The following is a 26,242-nucleotide window of genomic DNA, read 5'->3' on the forward strand; positions in this document are numbered from 1 at the left end:
CGTGCCAGCCGCAGCGGCCATTGGGGGGGTGAACCAATGGCAAAGGAAGACCTTTCTCTCTGTCTCTCTCTCTCACTGTCCACTCTGCCTGTCAAAAAAAAAAAAAAAAAAAAAAAAAAAAAAGAGAGAGAGAGAAAGAGAGAGAAAATATGAGTCAATAGATTCAGACTTCCCATCTCACATTTAGTATGGAAAAGTAAATATAACAATAACAACAACAAATGATAGCTAGTAATTGTTCTAAATTTAATTCATGAGGGGCCCGTGTTGTGGCACAGCAAGTTAAGCCACTGCTTGGGATGCCTATGTCCCATACTGAAGCACCAGTTCAGGTTCCAGCTACTCTGCTTCTGATCCGGCCCTCTGTTCATGCATGTGTGAAGCAGCAGATAATGGCTCAAGTACAGAAGTCTCTGCGACCTACATGAGAGACCCAGATGGAGCTCCTGGCTCCTGGCTCCTGGTCATGGCCTGGCCCAGCCCCAGCTGTTGTGGACATTTGGAGAGTGAACCAGCAGAGTGAAGATCTCTGTCTCTCTTTCTCTCTCTTTCTGCCCTTCAAATAAATGAATAAACAAATGAATAAATAAGTCTTCCTAAAAATAAATTTTAATTCATTAATTAAATATATATAAACATAATAAATTTCACAATTTTTTATCATTAATATGTAATGGCTCACATTATTGCCTTCTTTAGAGAAGCTGGTTTTGGAACCCAGGAGGGAAGCCACCCAGGGGGATCAGAAGCAGCAAGGTATATTGGTGGGAAGACTAGAAGCACATAAGAGCATCTATTGGCTCACACAGAAAGGAACCACTGCTGGGTTCCACACCGTCAGCCATATGGAATCTTCTTCAGGGGGCTACACAATTCTCAGGATTATAAAATGTCAGAGCTGCGAGTCACCTGAGGACTCTTTCCAGGGTGAAAACTCAAGATGCTGTGTGACATAGCCAACTAATAACATACACACTAACTGTTCAGTCAGAAAGATCATATGGTCATAGAAACAGATGTTGAGAGTAATTTGACAGAACCCGCTACTAATTTAAAAGTAGAGAAATAAGGTTGGGTGTTTGGCCTAGCACAAATAAAATATGTTACAAAAGTATATTTAAAAAAAGAAAAAGTGGCCTGGGTCCCAGGACACACAGCAGATCCCATCTTCCCCATCAGCCCTTCCCTGCCCACACTGGCCCAGGCTGGTCCCCATCCTACCCTGCACCGTGCCTTTCAGCACACTCCACAGCTGGCATCGGATAAAAGGGAACCTCTAGCCTCTCCCACGACAGACTCATCCCCCTTCCTCTCCTCTGCACTCTGGACTTCTTTCAGCTGCCCATGCTATCTTGGCCTTGCTCTGGAAGCTGATCGCCTTGCATCGTGTTTTTGGCTTTTGAATTCCCCAGAGCCACTGTTCAGATCCAATCTCCTCCTTCTCTAGATTTTTTCTCATTGTGTCATTTATTTGGAAGCAAGACCATCTCATCCATCAGGCACAGTAGCACAGTGCCTAGAGAAACAGAAATGTTTTAATTTTACTTATTAAAATTCTATTTTATTTAATTCATTTAATTATTATTAATAATGAATCCAGCTGGGGTTATATTCATCTTTATGGCAATACACTTGTAAAAGTGACACACATACACACACACTCATATATATGTGAATATAATAGAGGAAGGGTCCCAAAAACGCAAAAGTGTTGAAGGCAAAGAGTTGTTATCTTTTGTGGGGGTGTATGAGTGCTTCAACTTAATATTATAAAACCCTTTAAATAAACATGGCTTTTCCCCACATATTCACATTCCCTGCAGAAACCATCTTCTTATCAGAAACTCATTTTTTTTATTTACTCAAAAGGCAGAGCTACAGAGAGAGCTACCCTCTTTCTGTGGGTTCACTCCCTAGAAGGCCATAACATGGGACTGGGCCAATCTGAAACCCACCTGGGTCTCCCATGTGGGTTCAGGGGCCCAAGTACTTGGGCCACCATCCACAGCTTTCCCAGGTGCACTACCAGGGAGCTGGATCAAAAGTGGAGCAGCCAAGACCTGAACCGCTACCTATATGGGATGTCAGGCATCACAGGCAGTGGCTCAACCCACTGCACCACCACACCAGCCCCAGAAAATTTTTTAAATGACTGACCAATTCTCTGGCATGTTCCACACAGCACAGAAAGGTCACAGTGACTGCACTGTCCTTTCTTTATACTAGGGTCAGTGCAAGGGAGTGGAATGTGCAGGTCCCATGTAATTGCTCAATCTGAATGAAGACAGTAGCGATCGCCCACTGTTGGCCCAAAGTCAAAACATGTGAAGGGGTCTGGTGAGAGGAAGCAGAGGGGTTTGCTCATTCATTTGTTCAACTAGTGGAATCTTGGCTCCCTTTCTTACTAGGTTTTGTGACCTGGATGGGTACTTCACACTCTTCCTGCCTCAGTTTCCTGACCTGGAAACTGTAGAAGGAACAAGCAACAGCTTCAGAGGGCTGCAGTAAAGAATACGGGAGATAACACATACAAGGCCCAGAGCTGTGCCTGGTGAGGGTCAGAGTGGTGGCTGTCGTCGTCACCATCAATGCCCACGTGGATAAAAGCCGAGTGCCAACGTACGACTGTATTGACATGTCAACCAACTGAACCGACAAGTGAGCAAACGCCCAAAGGCCTTGACTCTGAGCTCTGTTTACCCTCAGCACTCCTCAGCCAGGCACACAGGCTGATGGAACCACACACACACATCAGCCTGACCCAGCCACACAAATCACAGGCATTCTCACTCATAGCTCTTTGGTGGTACCTATGTGTTCTCTGGCTAAGGAGAGAATTTGTCAGCCTCCTCATATGTGAGGCTACACAGGACGCATTTCCACTGGTTGAGAGACAACTTCATCAGCTGATCAACTGGTCTTTCCCAGCCCCAGATTTGCCTCCACCTGGGGACACTCTCAACAGCCCAGGTCTTTTTGCAGGTGTGTGTTCGATGGCATCGCTCTCTACCCCTTCCTGGACTACCGCCATTTTCATGTCTTCCCACTCTCGTCCAAACAGTTCTCTTTATCTCACAGATCTCCTACCTGCCTCCTCCTCGGGGCTCCCTCTGCTTAATTCCCACCCCTCCTGGAAAACGACCCTGACCCCTAGCCCACGTTAGATTCCCCTGAGTCACTCTCCCATAGCCGCCGCTGCAGTCCACTGTAGTGAGGTTTGACAGGAAGCTTTGTGGGGCTGCCATGGCGTCGCCTTCCTCCCAACTCTACCCTCATGGTATCTCGCAAAACATCTTTGTTGTCTGAAAGAACGAATTAATTAATCAGAGAATAAGGTCCCAAGGGGACAAAACCAAAAATGAATCTCAATGCCAGGAATCAGTCCGCAGCCATGAAAACAGCACAGGTTGTGGGCCAGAGAGAGACGTGAGTGAGCACTCATCACCCCAGTTTCCTCATCTGTACATCAGACATACTAAGAAGTCCTCCTTCCAGGGTTGTGAGTATTCAGTGAGTTAATAGAAATAAACCCTTGGAGCAGGGTCTGGCGTGTGTTGGCACTGCACATGATTTTTTTTTTTTTTTTTTTTTGACAGGCAGAGTTAGACAGTGAGAGAGAGAGAGACAGAAAGAAAGGTCTTCCTTCCGTTGGTTCACCCCCCCAAATGGCCACCACAGCCAGCGCTGCGTTGATCTGAAGCCAGGAGCCAGGTGCTTCTCCTGGTCTCCCATGCGGGTGCAGGACCCAAGCACTTGGGCCATCCTCCACTGCCTTCCCCAGGCCATAGCAGAGAGCTGGCCTGGAAGAGGAGCAACCGGGACAGAATCCAGTGCCCCAAACGGGACTAGAACCCGGTGTGCCGGTGCCGCAGGCGGATTAGCCAAGTGAGCCGGGGCGCTGGCCCGCACATGATTATTGTTGCTATTCATTTCGGGCATTTTTCCCAGGTAGTGTGCCCCAAAGCCACATAGCGAAGGTGGGAGCGGTTTACTAAAGCAAACACATGGTAGAAGGGATGTTCACGGGCTGGCAGTGCCCAAAGCCCCATCCTAAAGGGACACAGAACAGAAACAGGCTGAGGCTGCTACTCTCTGAAGTTTCCTGCTGTCTACACCATGGTATGGACTAGAAAGTTACAACCCTACCCTGCAAATGTCAAAAAAAAAAAAAAAAAAAAAAAAAAAAAAAAAAAAAACCTGCTGCACTTCCAGCCCATCTGGAGAGCTGAGCCAAATGAGTATTCCATCTTTATCCTCTCAAGTCCCTAAGAATAACACATCAAAGAGCATGTTTGCATCCCTACAACAGATAACGGCACTGCCATAAGCTTCAGGGTCCACATATGCTACAGATAGAATGAATTAATAATTTCACATGTTTATAAAATATAAATTAACCCAAGAAATATGTAACTCCAAGTAAAATTCTTGCTTTTTAAAACTTAGCAAAGACTCATTGATAACTAAAAGTCTAGTAAATTTTCATTATATGGCATTACCAAATAGGCATTTATGCCATGGAATAAAGCATTCTGCTCTGATATATGGCTGTTGACACAACACATGCATCAGGCTACCGGGGGGTTGACAATTCAGACAGCTGACTGTTTAATTAACTTTGATTAGGTGGCTATTTTTTTTAAAACAACAGAAAAGCAAGTAATACGATCAGTAAGAATTTTAGAGGCTCCAGTACATTGATATAAACACAGTAAATTACTCATAAAAACCATGGCACATTTACAGTCATCTTTGTGTACGACAGACCCTGTGTGTGTGGAACCCAGTCGCTTTGATGGTAAACAGCTATTCTCTCTGAAACCTTGCCTTATCTCGCTCTGCTCTGTGTCGCCAGGTTCCCTTAATAGCTAAACTGGTTTTCCTGGGAGAAGGAAAAGAAAACAATATGAGAAAGATATGTATTAGCCCTCTTTCTTTTCTGTAATACTGTAATGATAATTGATATTCATATTCAAAGATGGAAAGATCCATACACCAGCTTTGTAGGGAGGTGCTAAAAATGTAAAACAGCATCCTACATTAAATTTACCATGGCAAAAAGGAGTCCTTCTCTTCTACAAGGATGTGAAAATATTAAAAGTCAACCTTTTCTATTCTCACATCCCTGACCCTGAAACAGAATAGTATGTCTTTCTGCAAGGATGCCGTAGGCATGTGGAGTATTTATTACTGGGCGGGGATTATTTTGTCTCTGAATGGGCTGTAGGAAGGCTGTGTATTATCTGTGAGATACTTCCAAACATTAGCAAAGACGCCATCATCAGAGAGCAGGGCAATTTTGGAACTTAAGGTTCTATATTCATGAAGAATTTTTTCAGAACCCCAAATACCATTATAGCTTTAAAAATATCTCCACACGTCTGGCTATATAGAAACACGTAGCACAGGGGTTTATAACCACAATAGAAAAAAAAAAAAAAAAACAGATTAAAAAAAAAAAATCACTAGCATCACCCCCAGAGAGAGAAAGATGTGAGAGGAAATTGAAGACCTTTACATGAAAAGCTAGGAATGTTTATTTCCATGTTGGAAAATGGGGCAAATTTTGCAGATTTAATAGCACTGGTCCAAAAATGTTAATTACAATAAATCTCCCAGAAGCTCTCAGAGCCAGACTCATACCCTCCAGCTCAGGAGGGTCTGCAGAACACACCAAGGAGCTCACCTCTGCCTCTTCCTCCTATTCCCCAGCCTTTTCCAAATGCTCCCAAGCTGAACTAGAAAATTTCCCTTTGGCAGCAGAGCCTGGAAGTGGCATCCAGAAGGACCCAGAGTCACCCTTAGCGGAAGCTGTCTAAGGGCTCCCAGAGCCACAGCCATGGAACAGACAGCAGGAGGTCCACCCAGAGCTGGGCCTGTGAGCTCTGCCCAGGCCGGGCCGCCGGGCCACCTGGCCTCTGGGCAAGGCCCAACTGGGCAGACCCTCAAGGGCTGCAGCCACACACACAGCCACCTGGGAGAAGGGAAGCGATTCTTTTGGTGCCACATGCCTCTACCCTCCACGTGTTCCTAAGCCCATTCTGTCCTTCCCACCAGCACATCTGGGAAAACCGAAATCAGTACAAAATAAAATAGTAATGCATGGGAAGACGAGAAGCCGGGGTAGAACACGGTCTCTGTATTAACCAAAGTTTCTCCTAGACTTAATTTTTGACAGCATAAAAATTGTGTTGCTAATTTCCAACCATGGTCACGAGGAATGTATCATATATAAGGCTTACTTGAGAAGAGGAAGGATGGGAGATAGCCAGTGTATAAAAACTATCTTTTATCAAAAGTTTCTGCTATACTAAAGGCTGTGCATAAATCATCCCTGGAAATTTCTATTATCACTCCATTCTACTGAGGATGAAATCAAAGCTCAGAAACATAAAGTAGTTGGGCCAACTTTGCACAACTGATAAATATTGGAACTAGGATTTGAACCCAGATTTTTAGGGCCCCACTTCTGAACCAAATTTTACTACTTATCTTTGTATTTTAGGTAAATGTGAACAATATAAAAAAAGAACCAGTTTATGCCGGCGCCGCAGCTCACTAGGCTAATCCTCCGCCTTGCGGTGCCAGCACACCGGGTTCTAGTCCTGGTCGGGGCACCGGTTTCTGTCCCAGTTGCCCCTCTTCCAGGCCAGTTCTCTGCTGTGGCCAGGGAGTGCAGTGGAGGATGGCCCAAGTACTTGGGCCCTGTACCCCGTGGGAGACCAGGATAAGTACCTGGCTCCTGCCATCGGATCAGTGCGGTGTGCTGGCCGCAGCGTGCCGGCCACAGCGGCCATTGGAGGGTGAACCAACGGCAAAAGGAAGACCTTTCTCTCTGTCTCTCTTTCTCACTGTCCACTCTGCTTGTCAAAAAAAAAAAAAAAGAACCAGTTTATCGATTTAATAAGCAATGTTTCATCAGAAAACATATGACAGGAGTGGGCATTTAGCTTAGTAATTGATACACTGGATAAGATGCCCAAATTCCATATCATAGTATCTGGCTTCAGTATCTGATTTTCGTTCCTGACTCCAGTTTCCTACTGATGAACACCCTGGAAGGCAGCAGGTGATGGCCTAAGCAGTTGAGTTCCTGCCACACATATGGGAATGCTGGATTGAGTTTTATACTCCTGGCTTTGTCTCAGCCCAATCCTGGCCATTGTGGACATTTGGTAAGCGATCAGTCTTTCTGTCCTCTCTGCCTCTCAAATAAGTAAAATTTTGAAAAAAAAAAAAAAAAAACAAAAACGCAGGGCCTACACTGAAGTAGTAGGTCAAGCATCTGCCTGCAGTGCTGGTATACCATATGGGTGCCCGTTCAAGTTCCGGCTTCTCCACTTCTGATCCAGCTACCCGCTAATGGCCTGAGAAAGCAACAGAAAATGGTCCAAGTACTTGGGCCCCTGCACCCTCATGGGAGACCCAGAGGAAGCTACTGGATCCTAGCTTCAGAATGGCCCAGCTCTGGCTGTTGCAGCCATTTGAGAAGTGAACTAGCGGATGGAACACCTCTCTGTCTCTCCCTCTGTCTGTAACTCTGCCTCTCAAGTAAATAGATAAATTTTTAAAAAATGTACATGGCTGGCTGGCACCACGGTTCACTTGGCTAATCCTCCACCTGCGGCGCCAGCACACCGGGTTCTAATCCCATTTGGGGTGCCGGATTCTGTCCCAGTTGCTCTTCCAGTCCAACTCTCTGCTGTGGCCCGGGAGTGCAGTGGAGGATGGCCCAAGTGCTTGGGCCCTGCACCTGCATGGGAGACCAGGAGAAGCACCTGGCTCCTGGCTTCGGATCGGTGCAGCACACCAGTCATTGTGGCCATCTGGGGGGTGAACCAATGGAAGGAAGACCTTTCTCTCTGTCTCTCTCTCTCACTGTCTAACTCTGCCTGTCAAAAACAACAAAAAAAAAGTACATGGCAACTTTATCAAAAGCATTTGAAAGAGATACAATAATGGCATAAAAAAGGTTGATTTGGGGTGCAGTAATTAAGATGCTTGAATACTCTATCACTGTCAGGGTTCAAGTCCTCATCCCTCCTTCCCGCTAAGGTGCAAACTGGGAAGCAACAGGTGATGGCTCAAGTACTTTGCTTCCTGCTACCTTTAAGGGCGACCTGGACTGAGTTCTGAGCTTCTGGCTTCAGCCTGGCCCAGCCCTGGCTGCTGTGGGCATTTGGAGAGCAAAGTAGTAGATGGACAATGCCTTTCTTTGCCTCTGTCTCTCCCTGCCTACCCTCTGAAAACAATGGGAAGAAAAAAGTTGATTTGTCATACATGTATATTTCAGTTAAATTAATGAACAGTGTAAACACAGGAAGGCACATGTAGGTCAGAAGGGCAGAGTCAAGTGGTCAGGTGGCCTGATTCTGTGGGCAAATGGAGTTTCCTCTGGCCTGGCAGATAAGGGCCTACACACTTAATCCTAGGTGCTGCAGACAGCAAGGTTGCTGCCTCCCTCTGGGCTGATCACGGAGCAAGACTATTAAAATGAGCATAATTTCCTGATTGGATCCTGGAACAGAAAAATGACATGAACGGACACTCTAATGAGATCTAAATAAACTACAGAATTTAGCTAACGGTGATAGATATACCCTATGTTCTGTGAAGATGCCACCATATCATTGTACCTGGGTTCAAAACCCACTCTGGCTCCTGACTTTAGCTTCCTGCTAATGCTGACCCTGGGATGCAGCAATGATGGCTCAAGCAACTGGATTCCTGTGGGAGACCTGGATTGAGTTCCTGGTTCCCTGACCCAACACTAGTTGTTTGCAGGCATCTGAGGAGTGAACACACTGATGGGAGTGTACTCTTTCTCAAACTAATTAATAATAAATTAATAACAATTTTATTTTATTCTATTCTATTTTAAAGATTTATTTACTTATTTGAAAGGCAGCGTTAGAGAGAGAGCGGGAGAGACAGAGACAGAGAAATTTTCTACCCACTGGTTTATTCCCCAAATGGCCACAATGACAAGACTAGGCCAGGCTCAAGCAAGGGGCTAGATTTCTTCCAGAACTTAAACATGGATGCAGGGGCCCAAGCACTTGGGCCATTCTCTGCTACTTTCCCAGGGGCATTAGCAGGAAGCTGCATCAGAAGTGGAGCAGCTGAGACTTGAACCAGTGCTTGTATGTGATGCCAGCACTGTATGCCATGGCTGAACTCATTACACCAATCACCGGCCCCATGAATAACAATTTTTTTTTTTTTTTTGACAGGCAGAGTTAGATAGTGAGAGAGAGAGAGAGACAGAGAGAAAGGTCTTCCTTCCATTGGTTCACCCCCCAAATGGCTGCTACAGCCAGTGCGCTGCTCCAATCCAAAGCCAGGAGGCAGGTGCTTCCTCCTGGTCTCCCATGTGGGTGCAGGGCCCAGGCACTTGGGCCATCCTCCACTGCCTTCCAGGGCCACAGCAGAGAGCTGGACAGGAAGAGGAGCAACCGGGACAGAATCCGGCACCCCAACCGGGACTAGAACCCAGGGGGCCGGCACTGCTGGCGGAGGATTAGCCTAGTGAACCACGGCACCAGCCATGAATAACATTTTTTAAAATAATACTAATCCAAGAGAAAACTGAGCAAAGGATATGAACATATGTACCATTCACAGAATAGGAAACACAAAGATGCTCACCCTTACTCATAAATTTTCACCTTTCAGATTGGCAAAGACCCAGAAACCTAAATGGTTATCCAGGGCATGAGGAAACAGGCACTTTCATTTCTGAGTGGTGGGAATATAAATTGTCATGTCTTTCATTGAAAGCAATTTGGAGATATAATTTCAATCAAAATCAAAAATGCTCATATCCTCTGACCTAGCAATTCTACTTTTTGGTTAGTTATCCTCCAGGCACATCCTCAAAATTGCGAAATCACACAAACATAAGAGTATTAATTGCCACATTATTGGTGACAGCAAAAGATTAGAAAGTACCTGACTGTCCATCAATAGAGGAGAGGTTAAATACACTAGGGAACACCCATGAATGGAATACTATGCTACAGATTAAAAAAAAAAAAAAGTGAAGCAACTATGCAGGGAATAAGCAAAAAGTCTCCAGAATATAAAAAGTTACAAAGGCTAACAATGAAACAATGAGTGACATGTGTCATTGTGTGTCTATTCATAAATGGATATAAAATCTGTGTAGGGAGCAGTACAGGTGGGGAGACAAAGGAGGTAGTAGAATTCTGTAGGGTTCTCTCTTTGGGTCTTTTTTTAATTATCAAGAACATTAATTCCATTTTAAATAAGGAAAATAAACTTAATTTTTTAAGGAACGCAATCAAATGTCCTGTAACCACTCAAACTCAGTACTGAAAAGAGAAGAAAGTGGAAGCAAATAAAACCACCTGGCTCTTCAGGCCCCTCGCCCAGACCTCCAGCAGTCCCCACCCTTTCCCTAGGAAAACAATGTAGTGCTAAACCCTCAAAGCCTCCCAGCTCAGTTGTTAAGGTAATTGTGTTTACTCTTACCCAAACAAAGTAATTTGAATCAGAAAAGTAAATGTGCTCTGTCTTCAGGTTCTTTGATGTCATCCTCCTTCTTGCTCTGGAGCGTGCACGCCCGCCCGTGCCACTGCTGCCCAGAACATTACACGCAAATTCTCTGAGCATTGCCATAGCTACACCATTCTGCTTGTGATAATGATGTAAGGCAAATAAAACATAAGGAAAAATCAAATTGGAAATAAAACAGTATGCTCTGGGAAACAACACAGCACAGTTTTTTTTTTTTTTTCCTTCTTCTTTGAACATCTTTGGTGATTATGGAACTTTGGGGTATTTTAAAATTTCAGACCCATTTTTGGTGTGGTAAAGCCCCAGAGACGCAACTATTTTCCTTCCTGAAAATAACATCTGATCAAGGCAAATGGCATGTTTGCACCACTACGAGCCAGCAGCAGCACCTCCTAAGCCTATCAGATGCGTTCCCTCTAGATGACCCTTGTTAAACATCACATCAGCTCTAAATGTGATTTGGGGACTTTAGGTTCCTAAGACTCAGAAGCTGGTGGTGTCTAGTCATCCAGGCTGGATCTATGCAGGCAAAGGACTGAGCAGCCCATGCTGTATTATTAGATGAACTGAGTCATCCAAATAAAACCATCCCGTCTGTGGGACACCTACTGTCTCCACTGCCCCAAAGCACCCCAAAGTCACTCCAGTCGGCTCTGACAAAGTCCCCAGGCCACTCTCCTGGGGCTTCAGCCTTTTACTGTCCCCCCCCTTTTAATATTCCTTCCCCTACCCCCCCCCCCTTCTTATAACAACAAATTTGGAGTTGAAAGTTATTTCAAGAGGAAAAGAAAATTGGAAAAAGATTCAGAGAAATCTTCCAGAATATCCTTTGCTCGTTTTAACACCCAGAGGTTAAGCTTCTATAATGGCATTTAAATCCTTGGGGTAGCTTCTTTTCTTCTTTTTTTTTTCATTACTTTACATACTTGCAATAAAAACATTCCTTTAGACTTTAGAAATTCTAAATAAAACAAGAACAAAAGAGTGCTTCTTCTTTTCAACTCTCCACCCAAATGTTACCATTGTAAATCAAGGTAGCAAAGTAAATTAACTACTGGCATTTAAATGTTTGCTGTCCCAAATATTTATTCCTTCTCACTCCCCCAAATTTGTTTTATACAAAACAATGCTCATAAAAACAATAAATATTCATTCTTTGTCTGCTAAACATTTTAGATCAAAGTACTGTGTGGCCCAAATCCTGAATAGTATAATGTAATGCTGTTTGTTCAACAGGAAGCCCTCAGCTTCCCAATAGCAACCTGATCAAGATCTGTTCCCATTTAACTCTAAGTACTAGCTGTGTTAGTTATGGAAAAAATATTTCACTCTATATTTGCATAATATATTTGTAGTCATTTACATTTGTTCCTTAAATTCATGGAATGCCAGAATTCGACAGATTTTAACATCAGATAGACCTGGATTTGAATCCAGGTGCTGTCACTTAGCACTCAGGTAGCAATAGTTCTGCTCTGTCTTGGTTAAGAGGAAGAGGGCATGACTGTTTCACTGGGATGCTATGATGTTTATATGAAATGATGGATCCAAGGCTGCTAGCACACGGCAGGCCTGCCCATGCCATGGCTGCACACAGCACACCAGGCTGCTTTTCTGTAGTCACATATTTGCCTCCTACAGATAGAATCCACTCCTTTGGCAGCCTCACAGCAGGTTCCAAGGACATTTAAGGGATGCACATTCTTTTCTTGGGCTCACAAAACTACTACCGTGTTCCCCAGCAAAGTGGGACTTCAGCCTCTGTTCCACCTGCCACATTCCTACTTTTCCCCAACCCCCATTCAGGCTGATCATTGCCAGGGACTGTGAGCAGAACCTCTGAGAAGAGGATCCCTTAAGTCGTAGCCCAGAACCAGGCTAGGTTGGCACGAACTATCCCCACCCTTGCCAGCCCCAACTTGTCTAGAACTTCACTTCATGCCCAGGACTCCTGTCCCCCATATATGCACGCAAAGGTGCACACACTCACACCTCCCTAGAGCAAGAGGATTCACAGAGCATTCCCACCTTTCTGCTGGCCTGATTCGCTCTGCCCAAAGGGAGGAACAATTTTCTAGAAATGGAATCCTCACAGCTGCACCACCCCCCTCCAGCCTTTGTCTACATCTGTGTCTGGTTCAGTGACAGAGCTGTCGTCCCAGGGGACGTGCTCTTGTGTAATGAGCTTGGCAAACAACTTTTAAAGGACAATCCCTTCTGGAGTAGATTATCCAAGGGTGGATGCATACTGCCCACTCCTGCAAACTCCTCTGTGGGTGTCTGGGTGCTCCCAGGCATCTCTCCTAGAGAGTATGGGGGTGGGGTAGACACAGACCACAGTTAACTGATCATCTGAGTAAACACTTTTGTGAGATCAATTACTATCCTACTTCATTATTCAGAGACACCTCTACTGACTGATGAACTGTTGAGTCACCTTTGTGCTAGCTGCTTCCAGGGCGCTAACTACAAGACGCAGGCGCTGCCTTCAGGGGCCTCCCTTAGTGACAGCACAGGGCACAGTTTCCAAATCCTAGCTCTGCCACAACCCATCTGCACCGCCCTTCCTTAGCTCTGACCCTCACTCAGTCCTCACTCCTGTGAAACAGAGCTGCTCTGTGGTTGTTCCTCGGATCAGAAGTCACAAATAGGCTACCCAGGGCCTTTACGGAGATTCTGTAAAGGGCAGGTTTTGGTTTGGTTTTGTTGTTTTTTGAACGCTTGCTCAGAGAGGCAGTCCCCACTCTCAAAAAGCACACACATGAAGAGAAGGTAACACAGACTCACTCACCCGGGCACCAGGGTGGTGGGAGAAGGAAACCATGGCCATGCCTCCCTGGGTAGGGTAGACGTGCCACAGGGTGGGCCAGGAAGCATGTTCAAACAGGACAAGTGGCAAACACTGGATGGGCAATTCAGGCAGAGGGAAGGCAGGAACAAATGACTGCATGTGGGTGAATACCCGCAGCCTGTGGTATAAGCCTGGGTTCTATAATGTTAAGATGACCATTGTGTGGAAGAGATGAAGACTGGGGGAGAATCAGAGGCCAAGCACAAAGTGCTTTCTTGTGAGCAACTAGGGTGTCAGTGACCATTTTCTCCTTGGATACTCTTTGTTTCTTTATTCATTTTAATTTGTAAAAAAAAAATATGGTCTTTGTTAAAGAAAAATCAAGTAGTGTAAGAAATACAGAGAATAAAAAGTAAATGATCCTGTCCCATTCCTTAGAAGTAACAGTTGTCTGTTTACCCTTTTGGACTTTTCATTGAACAGTGTTTTAACCAGAATGTGCTGCAATCACATTGTGCATTTTGTTTATTTATTTTTTAAGATGTATTTATTTATTTGCAAGTCAGAATTACAAAGTAGGGGTGGGGGAAGGGAGGAGGAGAGGGAGGGAGGAAGGGAGGGAGGAAGGGAGGGAGATCTTCCATCCACTGGTTCACTCCCCAAATGGCCAGAACGGCTGGAGCATTTCAGGAGTGAACCAATGGATGGAAGCTCTAACTGTCTCTCTCTCAGTGTCACTGTCTTTCAAATGGAATGAAAGTAAATTTATTAATTTAATGAAAAAAAAGTTTTCATTTAATGAAATATTAATTTAATGAAGAACATTAACTTAATGAAAAGAGTTGAGGTTAAAGAAGAAGCAAGTACGATAATCCAAAAGGAAACATTACATTATACAGATTAAACAAACATCTTCAACAGCCCCAAGCACTTAAAGTCCTAAGAGAAGACATCAACTTTATGGAGAAGTGGCCATGTAGCTTCTACATAACTGCTGTTGGCCATTTTGCAAAAGTACCACAGGAATTATTATCTGAAACTCTCTGGGTCCCACAAAGATCCCCTAAATAGGCTAGGAACCCACAGCAGGATGTTCCCCAACCCAGCCATCTGATATCTGCCTAAGCCCTTTACCATTAGTCTTGTTATTTAATAAGTAACCTATTTAAACCAACTCAATTTTTACATTTAAATGGACCCATATATATCATGTAAATGTAAACAGAATATTTATTAACTAGATATTTACACATATATTTACCACTTAAAAGATATATATCTAGTAAATAGAAAATAATTAATAAATAGAAGGTAACTAAAAAATAAATATAATGAAACAAAGGTCAGTATTTCCAGGCAGTTGCTCTCTTCAATCCAAGCTGAGGTACCTATGCTGCTACCCTTGTGTTTTGCATTTTTCTATGTTTTGTTTCATTCAGCAAGCATTTACTGAACTCTATCTTTATGCAGAAACTACTCTAGGTGCCTGGGTTAGCAGAAATGAAGGAAACAAAAATTTCTTTTCTTCAGGGAATTACATTCTCATAGGGGAAATAATCAATCAATAAATGAATAAAACATCTCATCCAGGACATCAGTTGGTAATAATCACTACAAATAAAGTGGGGAAAGAGGATACGGAGTGGATTGGGGAGAAGCTGTAGTTTTAAACAGGATGATTAGAGAAGACTCCATCTACAAGGCATAATTGGAAAGATCTGAAGGAGGCAAGAGGGTGAGCCATGTGAAGGTCTGGGGAAACATTACTTAGAAAGAGAAGAAATAGCCTGTGCAAAGATCCGGAGCTCCGAACATGCTTGAGCACTGAGAAAGAGCAAGAAAACTTGTGTGGTTGGTGTAGAGTAAGAAGGGGAAACAGCAGAGATGAGATCAGAAAAGGAAGTGCCCATGATCACTTTGGTGCAGACCACTGTGAAATGGTGAAGTATTGGAGAGTTCTGAGCAGAGTTAATATGAACTGACTTAGGCCGAAGAACATCCTGGCAGCTTTGTAGGTAACAGGCAGATATGGCAAGGCAGAAACAGGGTGATCAGTTAGGAGGCTACTATCAAGATCCAGATGAAAGATAATGGCAATTTGAACTAGGTCAAAAAGTAGTTGGTTCTGGTTATATTTTTCAGGTAATGAATCTGCAGACAGATCGGATGTGGACAATGAGAGAAAGAAAAAGGTGAAAGGTGGCTCCAAGGTTTTTGGCCTGAATAACTGGGAAAAACAGACCTGTAATCTCTTGAGATGGAGACGACCAGGGAGGAGCAGACTCAGGGAGAGGTGAGAAGTTGAATTTTGGACACGTCAAGTTTCAGGTACCTGTTAGACGTCCACACAGAAGGACGTGTAGGCAGTTGGATGTGTTAAGTCTGTAAACTTGGGTCCAGGTCTAAGCCAAAGAGATGACTGCAGGAGTTCTTCTCATGAAATAGGTTGAAGTAAACGAAAGGATGAATTAGATGGGAAAGAGAACGGGCTGAGAGACTGAGCAGTAGGAGCACTGCACCTGCTGAAGGTCAGGGAGAAGATGAGGAGCAAGCAAAGGAAGTTGAGGAGTAGCCCAGGAGACCAGGCCTCCTGGAAGCAAAAGCAAGTTTTTGAAGAAAGTATAGTCAACTCTGTCATGCTGGCCATTGTTTTCTCAAATAAAGGACTGAGCATTTGCCTCCAAATTCAGCAGTTTTGGTAGAGAGCTGAGGCCCAACGTGTTCAAGAGCACGGGAGAAGAGGCACATCCACTCGTTTGCTATTCTGTTTGTGCCTGTGATTTCAGTACTGCTTAAAATCCAAAGAAATGTCAATTTCCTTGACAAAACAAAGTATAATTGAATATCAATTCTGCTCAATTTAATTAACTGATTAATTAGGGTTAAAAGGCTTTTCTTAAAAAGTAGAGTATTTTGCCTAAGGTTTTTAAATGATTGGTTCCATTCTCTGCCTTACTTCTTACATTCACAAAATAATGGTTACACACAAAAGCATGTGTGGAATACCTGACAGATATTCTGCATATGTAGTTCATGTAGTAAGTAAATGACTTGTGGTATCTTAGGTCCATAAGTCTTTCCTCTGTTCTCTTGTGTTGTCAGGCACCAATGATCGGGAAGACAGGGAAAGGGAGACGGAGGAACAAGCTATACTAGGGATTTATCACCAATCTGAATGATAGAGGTGGTCCTATTTTAATCCTCTACTGACAGAATAGATGGACACAAAGTCCTGTCATCACTGTTCAGAGGATGGCAGTGTGATTACTGAGTTATGGAGCAAAGTAAATTAATTTTCCAAAATAAAAAGAGAAATTGCCCCCTCTTCCCTTTTAAATTAAATCTTGTGTCATGTTTCTGGTCAGATCTAAATACAATCCTGAGTTTTTAATTATAAATTGGTTGTAATGTCTGCAATACCACTTTTATTTGATTGCAAATTCCCCTTTCATCTCACTAGGACTAAAAGAAACTATGAAGAAATAGGGTATCACTCATCCCCTGATTAACTGGAAGTGAGGGCTTTGTGTTACTCACAGGAATATAGTCCTAGCCTAGAAATACAATTAGCATTGCTTCCTTCTCTTTTTATTTCTCTCTTTTTCTTCTTCTTTTATTTCTTCCATTAAAAATGTGCAGAGACTTTATAGCTAAAATAGAGTTACTTCCATGAAATGTTTCTTCCACAGTGCTGGAAACCCCAAGATAACAGCCTTGTATTCAAATGTGAGAGGCAGAAAATGTAATTTACTTGAAGCATTAAGTGAAACAGAATAGGGTTTTCTTTCTTTCTTTTTTTTAATCATCTATAGTAGGTGAAATACTATAACTGATGTTCAATGTTCACTTGATTTTCAACAGTTTTCCCCAACTTTTGTAACCAAAATAGAAATAGAGAGAATGACAATGCTTTTCAGTTAAAGACATCATTTTTGTTGCTGCTATGGTTGGAATAATGAATATAATTAATCAGAGCACATTAATTCTTGCATCAAAACAAACACCCACCTTGGCTTACAAGTGGAGAGAGACAAAAGAAAACATACAATTATTCAGTGAACTAATCCTCACATTTTACTCTCTAGATTACAACTTAACGTTTTGGCTCTCAGTCCACCTGGTCTTCCCATAGAAATGCATCTTTTTACATTTTCAGCTCAACTATTATTGCTAACTTACGTAGCCCATACACAAAGGTGAATTTCTGGCAACCAATTCACCACTTTGGGCACCAAGTCATCCTTCCTATCAGTTCTAATTCCCTTCATTTTCAGAGACCAAACTATGAAATTCTCACAGCACACCAGGGGAAACAGTTTATCAAGTGATTTCACACCCCACAAGCTGCAGGGCCCATGAAGAAAGGGCGAGGAGGAAAAGGCACCGGGAGTGTTTTGCAGGCCACACTTGGAACAAATCCTTCATGTTGTTTTCACATTATTGTTTTACTTCCCTAACAGCATGCAATGTCTTTTGGGGGCTATCAGTACAGTAAGCCAAGAAGTTCTGATACTTAGCTAAGAAATTGTCTGACCTGAACCATGCAATCCATTCCACAGCCCTCTTTTGAACAATGTGACCTATTTTATCGACCAGATTATTTTGGCATGGACCACTGAGCCCCTCTGTAAGTTGATTAAATTCCCCCACCCAGGAGCTGGAGATTTATTTTCATGAGGAGTCAGGTGTGTGCACATGTGCATACACACACACACACCCACACACACACACAGCGGGGGGTAAGCTTCAGCTATTTCACAGTGAGAGAGAAAAACAGCAGACTACGTTCTGTCTGTATTTTTTTAGCACTTCCCATAAAAGAAATCCATGAAATGGTTTTCTGTTTCTTTTCTTAAACAATGAGTACATCTTTGTGCTACAGCCAAAAGATAGTCCTGTTGCTATGTTGCATGTATGCAGTAGACTAGAGGAGAAGACAGCCAGAAGAATGCCAAGCTTGGGAGGCATGTGCCGGGGGCAGGCACAGATCCACTGTACTGCTCTCCTCTGGCTCTGTACCCACCAAAGTGCCCCACATTCCAAGGCTCTGGGATGCAGCTGCCTCTAGAGATCATTCCATTGCCTCCTTCTTCACTTGCCCTCACAGACTCCTCCCCTAGAACGTCCATGTACGGAGCACCTTACGCTTCTTTGGACTGTCAGCTCTTAGTGACCATGGACATCACTTTATCTACTACACTGAAAAATAATCTACGATACAAAGTGAAAAGAATAATACAGTCACTCACTTGTTTACTTGGTCAGTGTTTCAAGTAATCGATTTTGACAGCCAGCCCAATAATCTCAGCTCTATGTTTGTCCCTGCTACAGAGTACATGAGTAGCACATTTTCTGGAGAGCCATTCTTGAATCTGACAAGTTTTTCAGATGGAAAAAATAAATTACAGAGAATTTTTAAAAAGATTTATTTATTTTATTTGAAAGAGAGAGAGAGAGAGAGGGAGAGACAGAAAGATATTTTTCATCTACTGGTTCACTCCCCAAATGGCTGGAACTGCAAGGGTTGGTCCAGGCCAAAGCCACGAGCTTAGAACCTCATCTGGGCCTCCCGTGTAGGTGGCAGGGATCCAAGCTCTTGGGCCATCTTCTCTGCTTTCCTGAGCGCATTAGCAGGGAGCTGACTAGGAAGTGGAGTAGCTGGGATTGGAGAACTGGCACTCAAATGGGATGCCAGTGTCACAGGTACCAGTGGCTTAATCTATTGTGCCACAAAATTAATCACAAATTATGAAGAACTTAAAGTACATATCAAAAGCTGCCATTAAGAAAAAAACAAACAACAAATGGTATTTCACCAAAAATGTAGTTTCAAATGTTGCTTCTAAAGTTGATTCCATAGAGGAAATTTCCGGTCTGATTAAACTATTTTGTATCTTGGCTGAAGGGATGGTTCCAAAGGTGGATGTATTTATAAAAACTCATTAACTTGTACACCAAAGACCTATGTATTTCACTTAAAATTTTACCTTAAAAATTAGGGGTGGTGGCATTGTGGTGCAGGTTAAGCTGTCACCTGTGACATCAGCATCCTGCATTAGAGTGCTAGTTGGAGTCCTGGCTGCTCCACTCCCGATCTAGCTCCCTGTTTATGTGCCTGGGAAAGCAGCAGATAATGGCTGCAGTGCTAGTCCCCTGCCACTCCAAATGGAGACTTGGATGGAGTTTCAGGCTCCTGGCTTCAGCCTGGCCAAGCCTCAGCTGTTGCAGACATTTGGGGAGTGAACCAGTAGATAAAGATCTCTCTCTTTCTCTCTTTCTGCTCTCCTACTGTCTTTCCAATACATAAAATAAATCTGAAAATAAATAAATAAAAAAGCCCATCTCAGTGACTGCTCTAAACCATCTGAGCTCTTCTCCTTTGTATTAAATTCTCAGTGACCAACAGTGGTCCTAGAATTGCATCTGCTCCAACATTGCCACTGCTTCCTCATCTTTTTCCCTTGTGACTTATTAATTTCTTTTGTTGATGTCATTATTGTCAAAGTTTCCTAAGACCAGCTCTGTAATTTTTATATTACATTTAAAATTCTTACTTTATTATTTTAATAATGTTCATCATTGCATATAAACTTTTAAAAAACATAAAGAAGAAAACTTTTACAATCCATATTTCCACTGGTCTGAGAAAACGCCTATAATTACTACAGTGTCTATCCTTCCAAAAATATAGTCAGCACGTATGAATCTAGTACCTACTTTGTGCCAGGAATTGTTCTAGACAATAGGTAGAGTGTGATAAACAATATAGCACCCCCTGCAGTTGGAGTTTAAATCCTAATAGATAATATCATGAGAGGAATTTTTTAAAATGAGGCATAATTCTCTTTGTTCTGTAATAACATGCTCTTTTTTCACTTACTATATCACTCACATCTCTTCATGTAAATAAAAATAACTGTACAATATCATTTTCATGGCTGCATAGTCCTTTAGTGTATATAGGTTTATTATAATTTATGTAATAAATCCATAGTTCAAACAGCTAGACCTTCCAAAGTTTCAAACTACATTTCTATGAACATCTCATTAAGAATCTTTTCTTTTTAATGTGTGAGGCAGAGAGAAAGAGAAAGACAGAGTTCCCATCTGCCCACAATAGGGTAGATGAGGCCAAAGCTGGGAGCCAGGAACACAGTCCATGTCTCCCTTGTGGGTGGCAGAAACCCACTTGAGCCATCACTGTTGACTTTATGGCCTGCATTAGCAGGCAGCTGAACTCAGGAGCCAGAGCCAGGAACTGAACCCAGTCACTAAACAAGAGACATGGGTGTCCTAATTGCTAGACTAAATGCACATTCCTAAGAATCTTTTGAAGACATTTTAGAATTCTCGCTGCTAAAAGAACTTCAACAATCATTAACAACATACTTAACTTTTTTTTTTTTTTTTTTTTTTTTTTTGGACAGGCAGAGTGGACAGTGAGAGAGAGAGAGAGACAGAGAGAAAGGGCTTCCTTTGCCGTTGGTTCACCCTCCAATGGCCGCCAGGGCCAGCGCGCTGCGGCCGGCGCACCGTGCTGATCCGAAGCCAGGAGCCAGGTACTTCTCCTGGTCTCCCATGGGGTGCAGGGCCCAAGCACTTGGGCCATCCTCCACTGCACTCCCAGGCCACAGCAGAGAGATGGCATGGAAGAGGGGCAACCAGGACAGAATCCAGCGCCCCGACCGGGACTAGAACTCGGTGTGCCGGCGCCGCAAGGCGGAGGATTAGCCTAGTGAGCCACGGCGCTGGCCAACATACTTAACTTTTTCTTTTAAACACCCTTCACTCCAGTGGTGGCAGAAGCTTAATCCTCAATTCTGTACTTCTAATGAAAGAACCTATAGTTCATTTAAAACATCAGTGTTTAAGACACCGCTTGCGATGCTCACATCTCCTACTGTGACGCTTAGGTTTCAGTCCTGTCTCTGCTTCTGATTCCAGCTTCCTGTTGCTGTGCATCCTGGGAGGCAGCAGGTGATGGCTCAAGTACTTGGGTCCCTGCCACCCACATGGGAGACCTCAACTGAATCCCCACTCCTGGCTTTGGTTTGGCCTAGCAGAGGCTGCTGCGGACATCCAGGGAGTCAACTAGCAGATAAGAGATCCCTGGGTATCTCTCTCTGCCTTTTAAACAAGTGAAATTAAAAAAAAAAATCCATAGGTCATTTCATTTTTAAAGCCACAGTAAAGGATGGCAAGTTCATGGACTCAGTTGCAAGTAACGCTTCTCTACAACAAAGGCACGTTGATTCCCTGTGGGGCAGATCTCTCCTAGATCTTCAACCATTTCTCCCAGGAAATGGCCCTGCTCTCCTTTGTTCACCTTTATCCTCCTAGGGCATGGAGGTTTAAATCTCTGAAATGACTCTTGCAACAAAAAGCATTTGCCTAAGCCTAAGACCTAAGGCCTTGTTAAGGTATTTCAGTGAAAACTCTGGACACAGGAAGGAGCAAATTTACTATCTGACCTATATGTAACCAGGAAGCAGCTGAGGAAGTGTGGCTGAAAATGAAGTCTACAGTGAGAATCTCCTATCAGAGAAACCTTTGATCCAGGAGAACTATGTGTTTGACAATTTTACTGGAGGAGGAGAAAGTTATTCTAGAAAATCTTCAACTTACATATTCCCTGAAGTTCAACGGTAAATCTATTATTTAGAATGTTGAAAAAATATCCAAAGAAACAATTCAGCAACATACCTGAACCACAACCTTTCTCTTATTATGGGTAAAGCACTGTTAGAATGATACACTTGAGATGACGATTACAATCTCAAGTTAGTCACAAAGACTTATTTCACCCTCTAACGAAGTTAAAAGTCATGTAAACTAGCATATAACAACATATAGCTATAATAATCTTTGATACACTTTTGATCATCTATTGTTTTCAGGGAATTGTGCAAGGCACTACGGGGGGGTTACAAAGACGAATCAGACTAAAACTTGAAATTAGAAAGCTGAATGAGTGCAGCTGCACTGTCTATTACAGTTACCTCTAACACTATGTACTAGGAGGACTGAGATGGGGCCAGCTAAGACATGTTGTAAGTAAACTACATACCGGATTTCAAAGACTCAAAAAGAAAAATAAAACCCTGAAATTGTTTGTTATTAAATGTTTATAATTATTACATTTTAAAATACCAGTACAGTTTGCCTTCTATGTCCACAAATTCTGATCTGGGGATTTAACCAACAACTGTGAATCCAAAATATTTGAAAAAATTAGATTGTGAACATATATGGGGGCCAGCGCCGTGGCATAGCAGGTAAAGCTGCCACCTACAGTGCTGGCATCCCATATGGGCACCGGTTTGAATCTCGGCTGCTCTACTTCCCATCTAGTTCTCTGCTATGGCCTGGGAAAGCAGAAGATGGTCCAAGTCCTTGGGCCCCTGCACCAGCGTGGGAGACATGGAAGAAGCTCCTGTCTCCTGGCTTTGGATCGGTGCAGCTCTGGCCATTGCAGCCGACTGGGGAGTGAACCAGCAGATGGAAGACCTTTCTCTCTCTCTCTCTCTCTCTCTCTCTCTGTGTCTCTCCTTCTGTCTCTGTGTAACTCTGACTTTCAAATAAATAAATAAAATCTTTTTAAAAAAAGAACATATATGGACTTTTTTTCTTGTCATTAATCTCAAAACAATATAGTATAATTACCATTTATATTGCACCAGGCATTATAATTTATAATTATTTATAAATAATCTAGAGGGGATTTAAAGTATATAGGAAGATATGCAAATGTTGTACCATTTTATATCAGGGATTTGAGTGTCTGAGGATTTTGGTATCTGAGGAGGGTCTTGCAGCCGGTCTCCCTCAGAGACCCAGAGTTGACTACAAAGGTCCTTCAAAACACTCATGTAGAAGTACAAGTGGGAGCCAGCATTGTGGCATCATGGGTAAAGCTGCTGCCTTTAACGCCAGCATCCCCTATGGGCACCAGTTTGTGTCCCAGCTGCCCTATTTCCAATCCAGCTCCCTACTAAGGCACCTGGGAAAAGCAGTGAAAGATGGCCCAAGTGTTTGGGCCCTTGGCACCTTTGTGGGAGACCTGGAAGAAGCTCCTGGCTCCTAGATTCAACCTGGCCCAGCCTTGGCCATTGAAGCCATGTGGGGAGTGAACCAGAGAATGGAAAATCCCTCTCTCTCTAACTCAACCTTTCAGATAAATAAATAACTTTTTTTAAAAAAGTGGAAGTAAAACATAATGTGTGTTTTCAACGAATGTGTTAAAGCATCCTTATATAGTTTGGTTAAAAATAATAATTTAATCTTTTTCCAGGATAATTCAAAATAACATTTAAAAAAAAAAAAAGATTATTTATTTATTTGAGAAATAGAGTTACAGAGAGGGAGAGACAGAGAGGTCTTCCATCCACTGGTTCAATACCCAAATGGCTGCAATGGCCAAAGCTGAGCCAATCCCAAGCCAGGAGCCAGGAGCCAGGAGCTTCTGAGTCTCCCACATGGGTGCAGGGGCCCAAGGACTTGGGCCATCTTCTACTGCTTTTCTAGGCCATAGCAGAGAGCTGGGATTGGAAGAGGATCAGCTGGGACTAGAAGCAGCGCCATATGAGATGTTGGCACAGCAGGCAGCGGCTTTACAACCATTACACCACAGTGCTGGCCCCCAAAATTACATTTTGGAAAAAGATTTATTTACTTATTCGAAAGGCAGAATTACAAACATGATTTCTGTTATATTTCTATTGGCAGTGTTGATCTACACAATTATAGCTGCCACCCACTGCATATCTACTGTGAGCCAACTAATTTTATATCAGTTATTTGTAATTTTCTTGAGAGAAGTATTACAGATAAGGAACTAAGGGTTCAAAAGTTTTATCAACTTATTTTCCCAGAGATCTTTTAGAATACTGGCTATGCATCAGGAGTTATTGTAGGAAACATTTGTTGCAACAGTTACAACACTGCTTGGGATGCCTGTCCCCTAGGAGAATGCCTCACAAGGGAAGCGTAGATGGAGTTCTGGTCTCCCGGATTCAGCCTGGTCCAGCCCTAGCTATTGCAGGCATTTAGGGAGTGAACCAGCAGACTCTCTGTCTTTCTGCCTTTCCAATAAAATAGTCATTTATTTTATTTTCTTAAAGATTTGGGGCCAGCGTTGTGGTACGGCGGGTTAAGCTGATGCCTGCGATGCCGGCATCCCTTATGACTGCCAGTTCAATTCCTGGCTGTTCCACTTCTGATCCAGCTCCCTGCTAACATGCCTGGGAAAGCAATAGAAGATGGCCCAAGCGCTTGGGCCCCTGTACCTATGTGGGAGGCCTGGATGAAGCTTCTGGCTCCTGGCTTCGGTCTGAGCCAGCCCTGGCCGTTGTAGCCATTTGAGGAGTGAACCAGTGGATGGAAGCTCTCTCTCTCTCTCTCTGTGTATTTCTACCCATTGCCATCCCCAACCTTCACTCTTCCCTTCAAACAAGTAAATAAATCTTAAAATAAATAAATAAACCAAAGGCTATAGTAGGAGTTCAAGACAGAGCTTACCAATACAAAGCAAGACACTAAAAACTATGCAGAGAATTTGAACCAGAAAGATCAAGCATTTGAACAGTTCAAGCCTCAAAATATTTCCTGGACTCTGTAAGAGTTATCTGAACAGGCAGTCAAAAACTACCATCTATCTTCACAGCAGAGTAATTCATGTCTGTTCCTTACTTTCTGCCAATTTAACCTAAGGGAAGTGGGCATCTGTAATTGGCAGAGTGGGACTGCAGGACTTTTACATCAAACTCAGATAAGGCAAATTAGCTTTATTTTTTTGCCAAAGAAGAATGCTTAGCTGAGCCAGACAACAATTTTGTAGCCTGAACTATTTGCATTGGCTCTCTCTGCCTTCTGAAATCACTCCTGCAATTGTGAATTCTGAATTTAAGCATAGCTGCACAAGCAAGACAGAGTTAAGGAAAGAACTAGAAGCTGGCTATATTTGGGATGAATGCACATATTAGTAAAGATAACCTCACTCAGTGAGCCTGTTTTCATGGACACAAGTGCTTTAAGAAAAAAAGCATCCTCAAGGTCAAATGTTGTGCAGGCCAAGACTCTCCTCTGAGAGGTAAATGACGATTTAAAGCAGTTACCCAGTTTCAGATGAAAACAAATATAAATCAATCACAAGGACCCCCAGTCGTCATGTCATGAGAAAAAGGAGGCTCGATCCTAACCCTCCAGGTTGGTTTATTTACTTTGATGGAACTCACTGGAAAATTGTTGAACTCCACGTTTCACTATGCCTGTGTCGATGTGTTTTCTGGGCACTGGATGTAGATCCTGTCAGTCAGGCACTTTCCTGGAGCACTAAAATGTACAGATTACATACTTCAAAGGCAGGCTGCAACCACTGTAGCTGAAATTTACACAAATCTGTGCTGCAAGTAACTGGATAAACAATGAGACTAATGACCTTGTTCTGCATTAATCTCCATATGGCTCAGTTGGTACTGCTGTTGTCTTTAGGCAAGAAGGTTGTGGCTTTGGCTTCTAGCCTCAAACCAGGGATTAGGTGCTTGCCCAAAGCTGACAGAGCCCAGAAAGCCTGAAAATACAACCGAGACCATCCATTTTATGAAATGCATCTACCACGATTTGAGAAACACCTCTGTTACCGTATCTACTGAGAAAACAGATTTATAAAAATCAGTAAATCCCTTAGCCATGCCTCCCCCTTCAGAGAGTTTATTTTCTTCAATAGAGGGCCAAAGATTTTCCATGAGTATTTTCAGGGACTCCCCATTGCCCCTCAAAAAAAAAAAAAAAACACAACCAGACAACCCCTTAATACATTAGTCCACATTCCTCTTTGGGTCCAGAATAAATCTCAGAAAGGCTGCATCTGTCACAGAAAAGTGAAAAGAGGGATTGAAGTTGACCAGTGAACTT

At 43.1% G+C, this 26,242-nt stretch overlaps 1 long non-coding RNA gene across 2 annotated transcripts in view; it reads right to left on the minus strand.

The window, feature by feature from the left end:
* LOC103350731 (uncharacterized) overlaps positions 1-26,242 on the minus strand; it is a 132,871-nt gene that overhangs the window by 99,261 nt on the left and 7,368 nt on the right. The window contains exon 3 of one of the 2 annotated variants that reach the window (XR_011378317.1): positions 1,222-1,516. The exons of the other annotated variant lie outside the window; for it this stretch is intronic. This is a non-coding gene — a long non-coding RNA (uncharacterized lncRNA). The remainder of the gene's footprint in view (positions 1-1,221; positions 1,517-26,242) is intronic. 2 annotated transcript variants of the gene reach the window in all.

The sequence above is a fragment of the Oryctolagus cuniculus genome, chromosome 8 (assembly GCF_964237555.1).
Source record: "Oryctolagus cuniculus chromosome 8, mOryCun1.1, whole genome shotgun sequence".
Classification (NCBI taxonomy): domain Eukaryota; kingdom Metazoa; phylum Chordata; class Mammalia; order Lagomorpha; family Leporidae; genus Oryctolagus; species Oryctolagus cuniculus.